This window comes from Protopterus annectens, chromosome 2.part1 (genome assembly GCF_019279795.1).
Source record: "Protopterus annectens isolate FY-2018-M chromosome 2.part1, PAN1.0, whole genome shotgun sequence".
Classification (NCBI taxonomy): Eukaryota; Metazoa; Chordata; order Ceratodontiformes; family Protopteridae; genus Protopterus; species Protopterus annectens.
The window spans coordinates 621,406,694-621,418,308 of record NC_056729.1 but is presented as its reverse complement, the minus strand read 5'-3'; positions in this window follow the sequence as shown (position 1 = coordinate 621,418,308).

Genomic DNA, 11,615 nt, shown 5'->3' with positions numbered 1-11,615 from the left:
CGCTTTTGCGATTCACTATTATCTGCCTCATTTGCATGGAATTGACTACTAATACATGGTTACGGCGCGGACACCGCCACCACTCCTTGACAACCATTGCGCTGGGGTTGCAGCTTTACATACATACTATGGTGTGTGGTGGCTGTGCAGCTGATTTGTGTTCTACTGCTCTTTTAGGACATTGTCATATTATTTCATTGCTTTACAACTTCTGTGCACATATCCCGGGGTCTGCTGTTCTTTCTACATACGTGCCATTTATGTCATTTTTACATTTTGTGCATATTTTCTTTGGACATTCTCGGTGCCTTTCCACATTGGCATATTGCACCTATATGATACCTGACTTTGACAGCCTTCCGTTACTCCTCCGGTATGTTTGGGTAAATGTAAACCGTTTTTTTTGGTTTACATTGTCGCGTTCTTACGCCTGCGCCACTTCGTGGATCACTATTTGCCCTCATTTGCATGGTGCAATACCGCACACAGTGTGTTTTGCATACCTACGCCGGGCGGGACGGTCGGCGCGCCCGGTAGTGCACGTGGAATTCATTCATACCTGAATCGCTAAGCAGCCATATTTGGCGTTATAACGCCGACGCTATGCTGGCGCCTGGCGCAAGGTTCATGAATCCCGTCTTATGACTTCAGGATTATCTTAAATATGCTCTGTACTTAAGTACTGGGGCAATATTGCAGCTCTCATTTAATCCTGGGAAATTAAAGGCATTAACCTTTAATTGCCATTCCAGCTCACAAATCTCTAATAAGATAGAAGTTGGCCCACCCCTAATAGAATTAGGAACACAATCGATTCCCATGTACTCAAAATTATGGCCTGGGTAGTTTTCTACATGTTTCGCCAATGCGTTTTCTGTTTTCCCATTCTTTATGGCATAACAGTGTTGGTAAACCCTTTCCCTAAACTTTCTATCAGTTTTCCCAACATAGAAAGCTGGGCAGCAAACGCAAAAGGCCATATAAATAATAGATTTTGTTTCACAATTAATCTTACTTGTGATTTCATATTTTTTATGGCTGAAAGTAACTGAACTACCTGTACGTATAACATTACAGTAATTACACCTTCCACACCTAAAACAGCCCTTGGCTCTATTGAAGGGGTCACCAACTTGATTTCTTTGTAGCAGTTCTTTAAGGTTCCTACCCCTTCTGTGTACTATTTTTGGTGTTAACCCTAGTTTCTCAACTAAGAAGGAATTAGTAGTGATAAAATACCAATTCTTTCTAATAATCTCTGAAATTTGTCTAGAATCCAGATTAAAAGTAGTTATAAAACTCAGGGGGTAGCTTTTAGAAGGTTGTTCTATGTTAGTCTCCATACCAGTGTCCATACTAGTGCTCTGAAATCCTCCTTCAATATTTTCAAGCACATTCAAGCTATTATTATGTATCAGTGGTTTGTAAAAACCATTTGATCTCTTAACCGAAACCTCATTCACCAATTCTTGTATGGTAGCACTAGGGTACCCCCGTTCAATAAAGAACTCAGTGAGTAAAGCACATTCATCCTCAAAGTCTCCATTTTCACTGCACATTCTCACAGCCCTAACTAACTGCCCTTTAATAATTGCTCTCTTCAGTTTATAAGGGTGCGAGCTGGAGAAGTGTAGGAAGGAATTTACATAAGAATCCTTTCGGAAAATACTAGAGACAAATTTCTGGTTAAGTAAATCCTTTTTCAGTTTTACATCAAGGTAGTTTATTTCAACACTGGAGAACTTATATGTAAATTTCAGAAAGGTTGTAGTTTGGTTAAGGTAGCAACGAGATTCTTCTGCCTGATAGGCATCACCTTTAAAAGGATGAAGATATCATCCAAAAATCGGGTATAGTAGCCCACCTTCTCTACCCAAACTGGGTTGTTAATTACAAATTGTTTCTTCCAGAATGCCATGAACAAGTTGGCCACTATCGCACCGCAGGGTGAACCCATTGCTACCCCATGTTTTTGAATGAAAACCTCATTCTCAAACATGAAAAAGTTAGAAGATAAAACAATATCAAGTAACTCAATCACATTATTGATTTCATTCCTGGGGGCTTTTAACTCAATAAGTAAAAGCTCCAACCACTCAATGGCCTCCAAGTGAGGAATGGAGGTATACAGATCGACAACATCAACTGTGATAAAATTGAAACCATCATCAAAACCAATTTGGTTGATGTTGGACAAAAATTGCCATGAATCCCTACAAATACTTGGAATAGACCTTAAGTATTTGGAAAGCAAAAAGTCAATATATTGGGCACATGGGTTCGAAATAGATGACCTTCCATCCACTAAAGCCCTCATAGGAGGGTCCTCAAGGTTTTTGTGAACCTTGGGGATCCCAAACATAACCGGTACTCTAGGTTGGGAAATGGCTATGTATTCATAGGTGTCTAAATCGATCCTACCTTCTATGAACAAGTCCCTATAATAGCCTCTTGTCCTTTTGATATTGATGTTCATTTCGTTGAGAGATGAATTTTCATAGGCAGGTGTATCCAAAATTCGTAACATCTTTTCTGAGTATTGATTATTCTCCAAAATCACAAGTCCCCCACTTTTCAAGGTCATCTATTTCGAACCCATGTGCCCAATATATTGACTTTTTGCTTTCCAAATACTTAAGGTCTATTCCAAGTATTTGTAGGGATTCATGGCAATTTTTGTCCAACATCAACCAAATTGGTTTTGATGATGGTTTCAATTTTATCACAGTTGATGTCGATCTGTATACCTCCATTCCTCACTTGGAGGCCATTGAGTGGTTGGAGCTTTTACTTATTGAGTTAAAAGCCCCCAGGAATGAAATCAATAATGTGATTGAGTTACTTGATATTGTTTTATCTTCTAACTTTTTCATGTTTGAGAATGAGGTTTTCATTCAAAAACATGGGGTAGCAATGGGTTCACCCTGCGGTGCGATAGTGGCCAACTTGTTCATGGCATTCTGGGAGAAACAATTTGTAATTAACAACCCAGTTTGGGTAGAGAAGGTGGGCTACTATACCCGATTTTTGGATGATATCTTCATCCTTTTTAAAGGTGATGCCTATCAGGCAGAAGAATTCGTTTGCTACCTTAACCAAACTACAACCTTTCTGAAATTTACATATAAGTTCTCCAGTGTTGAAATAAACTACCTTGATGTAAAACTGAAAAAGGATTTACTTAACCAGAAATTTGTCTCTAGTATTTTCCGAAAGGATTCTTATGTAAATTCCTTCCTACACTTCTCCAGCTCGCACCCTTATAAACTGAAGAGAGCAATTATTAAAGGGCAGTTAGTTAGGGCTGTGAGAATGTGCAGTGAAAATGGAGACTTTGAGGATGAATGTGCTTTACTCACTGAGTTCTTTATTGAACGGGGGTACCCTAGTGCTACCATACAAGAATTGGTGAATGAGGTTTCGGTTAAGAGATCAAATGGTTTTTACAAACCACTGATACATAATAATAGCTTGAATGTGCTTGAAAATATTGAAGGAGGATTTCAGAGCACTAGTATGGACACTGGTATGGAGACTAACACAGAACAACCTTCTAAGAGCTACCCCCTGAGTTTTATAACTACCTTTAATCTGGATTCTAGACAAATTTCAGAGATTATTAGAAAGAATTGGTATTTTATCACTACTAATTCCTTCTTAGTTGAGAAACTAGGGTTAACACCAAAAATAGTACACAGAAGGGGTAGGAACCTTAAAGAACTGCTACAAAGAAATCAAGTTGGTGACCCCTTCAATAGAGCCAAGGGCTGTTTTAGGTGTGGAAGGTGTAATTACTGTAATGTTATACGTACAGGTAATTCAGTTACTTTCAGCCATAAAAAATATGAAATCACAAGTAAGATTAATTGTGAAACAAAATCTATTATTTATATGGCCTTTTGCGTTTGCTGCCCAGCTTTCTATGTTGGGAAAACTGATAGAAAGTTTAGGGAAAGGGTTTACCAACACTGTTATGCCATAAAGAATGGGAAAACAGAAAACGCATTGGCGAAACATGTAGAAAACTACCCAGGCCATAATTTTGAGTATATGGGAATCGATTGTGTTCCTAATTCTATTAGGGGAGGGCCAACTTCTATCTTATTAGAGATTTGTGAGCTGGAATGGCAATTAAAGGTTAATGCCTTTAATTTCCCAGGATTAAATGAGAGCTGCAATATTGCCCCAGTACTTAAGTACAGAGCATATTTAAGATAATCCTGAAGTCATAAATTTATTTTATTTCCTGAATGGCTCTTATTGAAACTTGGAAGTATACACCTAGTTTACATTCCTTTAAGCATTATTAGTGAGGCTAGTTTGAGTTTACTATGGCTTACTACTGATTTAAGTGGTCACATGTGTAACATAAAAATTAAATTTAAAATCATAGTACTATACATAAAAATCTTTGCATTACAGAAGGAAGTTATTTCACTTTACATAATTCTATGTCAATAGTAGATAATAGAATTTTTTAAGGGTCTTACATGCCTTTTGGTATTTTAATTATGTCAGATTATTTGTTTAGTATTTTACTAAGTATTTCATATGCCACCTTTGGTTGCTGTAAAAGGGAATGTCATATGTTATGTTTTTTAACAGATACTATTTTTTTAAATGTTTGATTATTCAACAACAGGAAGTGATGTATTTAATTGACTTGTCTAATTGAATTGTAATTGATTTTATAATTTAAATAGGACCAAAGAGCTTGCAGCTGCTTTTGGTTCTTGTACCTCTGAAGAAGCTACTCGATAGTAGTGGCGAAAACGCTTTTTTTATTGTACCCAATAAACCTGCGTTAAGGTCTAAGTGGCTTGTGGATTCTGTGGCACTCCTTTTGTGTGAATAATTATGGTGATAAATCAAAAATTAACCTAACATAGCACAACTCAGAACAAATATGCATAGAAATGAAACATGCACTGATGTGTTATTATGTCTGTATTGTACATTCATGTCACCAACTGTCCAAATCTTCCTACCAATACTGTGTTATCCAGTAAAACTTTGTGATTCAAAACCGTTTCCATAAGCAATGTTTCCATTGCTAATTACATACTTGGTCCATTATGTCTTTCATAATGCACCTTTAGCATACATATAAGGATTTATTAAATGCAACTGTCATGACAAATATGTGAATCACAACAACTGACACATAACCACAACACATTGTTTCTGTATTACATCAGAGTAACACCTACTTGTATGTGCATAATGCTTCTTTGTGTGAAAGTCAACACAGAGCAAAATGGACTACTCTAATTCCAATTCTAAGTTTAACACTTCAAGATATGATAGTGCATACACTAATACTTTGCTATTGGCAGCTCAATTCAACTTGGCAGTGCTGCACTTCTAGCGGAGAGTAAAATAAAACAAAGAAAAGCAGATAATTATTGGTTTAGGGTGCTTAACATTTGTATGCCTACATTAATTTTGTCAACAAGCTATCTTGACTTCAGGTGATGTTGACTCAATGAATTCAGTCTAATATATGTCTGCTCTCCAATGGTTATCCTTGCAGCTGTGTTACAATTGTGGTTAACTTATGTATACATAATCCCTCACTGTTATTCTGTAGTGCACTGTCCTGTGTAGGAGTTTGTCTGTTTGTCTTATCAATGCACCTTGTGCAAGTATAAGACAAGACAAGTGTGCAATTGTCCCGGACTGAAGTGGTAGAAAAGTTTGATCGATAATCCACTGGTTTACAACTGTGAATTTCTGTGGCATCACATACTGTGAAACCAGTACATGTCCCTCACAGTAACACAATGTCTATTAAAGACAGTATGTAAATCTTAATAGAGACATATGCAGTTACCATGGGTAGTCATAGCAGTGTTAGGTTATCCTGTGCACACACATACATATTTGTTCCAAAACTTGGGATGCATAGTACAAATGTGCTTCTTCATGCCCTCAAATTCAGATTTCTCCTGTGGCACTTGCAACTAATACTGTGCTCTATCAATTGTTTAAAAAGATAGGTATGAGGTGCATTGCTGAATGTAGGGAACGTGTATATCTTGAGTGTAATGCTTTTTTTTTTTATCCACTTCCCCTTAGAGGAATACTTCTCACTTTACACACAGCTTCCTAATCCCAGTTTTAACAAGAGCATCATGTCTGCAACAGAATAATGAGGTCATCATGTCAAAATTGCACTCTCTCCCCTTAAGAGTCAGATTTCTTTTGTGGTTCTTGCAAGTAATACTGTGCTCTGTAGATCATGTAACAAGATAGGCAGGAGGTTCAATGCTCAATTTGGGGAACAGGTGTCTTTGTCCGGAGGGGAAATTATGGAGTCACGGGAGCATGTCTGTCCAAAATAGCTGTGCTCATTTGAAATGTTTTAAACTGGTAGATGACTCCACCATCCCTTTATCTCACCTTTCACAAGCACATTTTCTGTGCAACAAGCTGATGAGGTCATTCTTCCTAAAGTGCAGTGTCACACTTTAAAAGTCAGACTCCTCCTGTGGTGCTTGTGTTTCTTACACAGTTCTCTAGAATGTGCAAATAGATAGGTAAGAGGTTTAACCAACTACAGCAGTGATTAAATTCTATGACTGTGCATGAGAATGAAAAATGAATTCAGGATTGCTTTACACACATTTGCAATGGCAACATTTACAAACTCAGATGGCGGCAAATGTCATTTTACTACACATTACACTACACCTTAGCAATAGATGCTGATGTCCATCACTCACCAATACTGTATGCTTGAGTTGTACACAGGATTCTCTTGTGGCAGTGGCTGTATACATTGTGTAACTAGATAAGTAGGTGGGTCAAGTCCGTCTTTGCTTAAATAGTGTGACAGTGATTACTGTCACATACCATTGTCCACCTCACAAATAACTTTATGTACACTTCCACTTATGAGATGTATTTACAGTGGCACAGTGTTAAACCAGTAACTTCTAGCAACTCCAAGGGAAATAACTCTTTGGCAACAGAATGATTACATAATGCTACCAAAACTGCAGTTTGTCACTGTTGTAGTGGAACTTCTGATGGTGTGTATGACTTTGATACTGTGCTTTGCAAATTGTGTAACTACATATGTAAGATGTTGGAGGCTATCTGTGAGCATGTCTTTCACCATCTTAATGTGTATACTACTCTTCAAATACATATATGATGTGTAGCTGCACATTGTCATTGTACCCGTCAACCAATTTTTAGCATAATCATCCAGCTAATAATCAATGGTGATGTCATTAATTGAAATGTGCAGTGTCTCAGCTGTTTCTTACCATGTTCTCTGGCACTAATGTTTAGCTTTTGATCTTGAGTAGTTAGTTCAAATCCATCCATTACTGCTCAGACTTTCTGTCAGCATTATTGTGAATGCATGTGGCTAGCTCTGTTGTCAAACACAATGGCTGTGTACACATATAGATGTTGATTTCTGTAACAAAAAGCTAGGATAATTTTTCACAAATCAATGCTTTTATTCAGAGTAATGATGACATTTGATTGCATTTTCCTTACATAACATATGTAGGAAATGTTTTCTTCTGCAACGAGGGAATGAGACAACATGCTGTCAGTTGTTGAATTACTACAGCAATTAGAGGCACATATATATCCCTTACAGCAATAACATAATGTAATACCTTCACATACTGACATATCTTACAACTGTAGTAACATTTCTACTGTGTCACATTCATCCTGTACAATATCATGCATTTTCTGTAGTCAAATGATCCTGTGTTCAGTATCCAGTGCCTGTTAGCATTGCTGGGCCTTATACTGTAATGTATGAATGGCATCCACCACAGTTATAATATGTATGCTTACAGTGGGAAAGGTCTCCCCCATGCCTTTTATCTCAAAGAGATTGTTCATAACACATGCATATGATATCATAAGTTAACATAGGTGGAGTGTCTCACTTGGGTTAGGACTTCTACTGCGGCACTTGTGTTTCATCCAGATCATTACCTTGTAAAATTAGGTCTATATTAGATCAGCAAACACTTAAAAAAGTGAACGCTGATTAATCAACCTTAGGTAAGTGAAAGATTAAAATATTGAAGCAACAGAAACCCACATTTTTTCCTAGGGAAAGAATTCGGTTGTCCGTTTCTGTTGCTTTGGTATTTTCAGTGCTGTGGTGGAAAGTTATGGGTCGGGTTCAGGTAAGTGTGTGATTGTGTGGATGTGAGTGTTAGGGCGGGTTAGGTGAGTTAGGGTTAGGGCGTGGGTTAGGTATGTGTGCGATTGTGTGGACGTGTGGGTTAGGGCGGGTTAGGAGAGTTGGGGTTAGGGAGCAGGTGAGGTGAGTGTGCGATAGTGACGGACCTTAGGGTTAGGGTTTGGGTTAAGGTAAGTGGATAGTTAGTGGTGTGTGTATAGTTTAGTGTAGGGTTAGGTGTTAGATTTTAGGTATATGTGTGTGGATTGCTGTTTGTTTGGTGTGCTTGTGTTGTGTGTATGTATTTTGGATCATAAGTTTGATCAATCAACGTTCGCTTTTTTTAAGCGTTCGCTGATCTAATATAGACCCATAAAATTACATAGATTGCTGTTCAATTCCCAAAAAGGGCAACATTATGTGAATTTATTTGTTCACATCTGATTACTGGGAAAGTCTGACTGGGTACATGCCCATTTTCAGCAGAGACCCCTGGAGAAAAGCTTCAAATTATTACAAAACATTTTAAGAGCAATAGTTTTAAATCTTCAAAAATAAAACAAAACATCTGAAGTTTAAATAATTATAACAAATTAGACATAATATAAAACATTGGTTTAGAATTGATGCAAGGTATATGACAATCATTTAATAGTTAAATAAATTTAGACTGTTTGTAGAGAAATTAAAGGTAAGTTAGTCTAATGCAAATAGGAATTGCAATATGAGGTGAGGGAAACAGGCTTATGGTATATTTAGAGAGAAAATTAGAGAAGAGAATTAGATATCAGTAAGGAAGTCAGTGGAGAAGGGAGAGTATGGAGGTATAAGGAATGAAAAGGTACTTGTTTACATTTAGGGGTATAGTTTATCCTGGTTTTGAAAGACTGGAAAAAGGGTATAGACCTGATGGGTATGGGTAAAGAGTTCCAGCAACCTTCTATGAGTAAAGCAATGCCCAGCAGATTTGCAAGGTTTGTAGACAGGCAGGAGTTTTTAGTGACTGGGAACATACAGGTAGTTGTGTGGAATGTTTTTTTAATGATGAACTAGCAGATTGATTCTGGATAGTTGCATAGGTGGTAAGAAGTTGTGCATATGTTATTTGATGTGGCAATTCTAACCAATTTAGGCTTTTCAGTGCTATATAATCATGGGTTCTGAAAGGGGTATGTGCTGCAAATTTAGCAACATTGTTATAGCATTGTTCAAGTTTAATTTTTTGCGAAGCCTTGGGGTTAGTAATGATGGGACCACCATATAGAAATGTGGGGGGGGGGGAGAGAAAAGTAGTGGCAAGTGTCATTTTAATTGCATCTGTGAGAAGGTTTTTGGCTCTGTAAAGCATCCCTAGTTTTTGATGAATTTTTCTTATGCAGTGTTATATATGCAGGTCGATTGTAAGATAATCATCCAGTATCACCCCTAAAGGTTTGCTATGAAAATTATCAAGAGAGAATACTACATTTTGTTCTTTTTTTCATGAAAGAGGGATTTGTGGGGAAAACTTTAGTAAGTTGGTATTTTTTTGTGTTGAGCATGAGTTGTGAGTTATGAAGCCATGTTTCAGTGGCTGTTACAGTTTCCTGAGTAATTCTTTTGGAGGTGTACTGTGTTGAGAGTGGAATCATCTGCATATTGTTTTAGGGTGGCCTTTTGTGTGAAAGTAGATAGGGTATTTGTGAAAATGTTAAAGAGGAGGTGACCGAGGATAAAGCCTTGTGGTACACTTGTGGTGACTGGGAGGTAAGGAGAGAACATAGAGTGCCATTTTACTGACTGATGCATATTGGACAAGTAGTTTTTGAATCACAGAAAGGTAGGCTGAGCGAGATCTAGTGAGGACATTTGAAGTAGAAGTTTGCTGTAACAAACTGTGTTGAAAGCTTTAGACAAGTCTAGAAATAAGGAAGAGGCATGCCATTATCTCTGGGTTTAGTGACAGAATCTATATATGTTAGAAGGGCAGTCCTAGTGCTATGCGAAGGACAGAAACCATTGTGCAAGGGATAGGAACATATCTCTCAACTTTTTAGCACAAAAAATCTGGACAAAGCCTAACAGAATGGGGGACAAAGGTCCAAAAATAGGGAAAGATTTTTAATATGCTCTTATAAACTTATAAACTTGCTAGAATAACAGAATTTGTCTTAGCGTGCATTTTTTTACTGAAGGATATGAAGTCTGAAACACAAATGTATATCATTATTTAGTGACTTTAGTCCTTAGATCATCCCAGTTATTTGCCAGAAAAATCACAAATTTTATAAGGAACAGACTAGAAATATGAGGCAAAAATCTGGACAGTTGAGAGGTATGGATAGGAGTTCTTCCTGCACTAGACAGTCTAACAATTGTATTTAAATACATTTTTCAAGTAGTTTGGCAAAGGGGGGGTTAAGATTGATATAGGTCTAAAGCTTTTAATGTCTGTTGAATTTCCTCCTTTGTGCAGAGGGATAATGTGTAACTGTTTCCAGAGAAGTGAATGTGGGATTCCTGGATTAAGCTATTTATAAGGATTGAAACAGAATAGACAATGCTAATGGCTGCTATTCTTAGGTATTCACTTGGAATGTCATCAGCTGAAAAAGAGCAAAGTTTCAGTTTGAGTAGTTTTATATAGGATGTAGTCACAGGTTTGAAGGTGAAAGTAGATGTAGTGATATGTGACTGTTGGGAATAGATGTTGAGGAATCTTTGTTTATCGATGCTATATCATCTATAAAATAAGAGCTGAACTGTATTGCATTTTCAAGTGGTGAGTTACTGGGAGAGGGTTTTGGGTTGAATTTTTGTCAGGGATGTAAGATCTTTAATTGCTGTCCAAAATTTTTTAGGATTGCATTTAACATTATTCTGAAAGTTACTATAGTATAGTTTTTTGTCTTCATTTATTTTCTTTTTAGTACGATTGCAAAACATTCTGAAGTTTTCAAGATATTGAGGTGTTTTATATTTTTGCCATTGTGATTATAAATGGATGTAGTGCAAAGCAGTATGGGAAGGAGAAAGATAGTTGGGAATGAGGCTAAAATTAATTAGAGATAGGCAAGTAGGAAACAAGAAACAGAAGTGTATGTATAGAAGTAGTAAGATAATTTAGGGAGGGTTTTGAAATAAGAGTCACAAATGAAATATATATATATATATATATATATATATATATATATATATATAGATATATATAGATATATATATAGATATATATATATATAAATAAAGTATAATATTAGAGTGAGAGGGGTTGAATGGAAATTGGGGGTATAGTAGGGCAGTAAAGTGAAGCCGAGCACAGAAATGGCTCCCTATCCTCAGGCCAATTTATAACTGAGAGCAATCTGTTTATAGTCAGAACAAAGCAATTAATAAAGAGAAGCAAGTAAAACAGGTTGCCCGTCATTTCCTGATACTAAACATTTATTTATTTATTTGTTCTATTTTATATTATTTG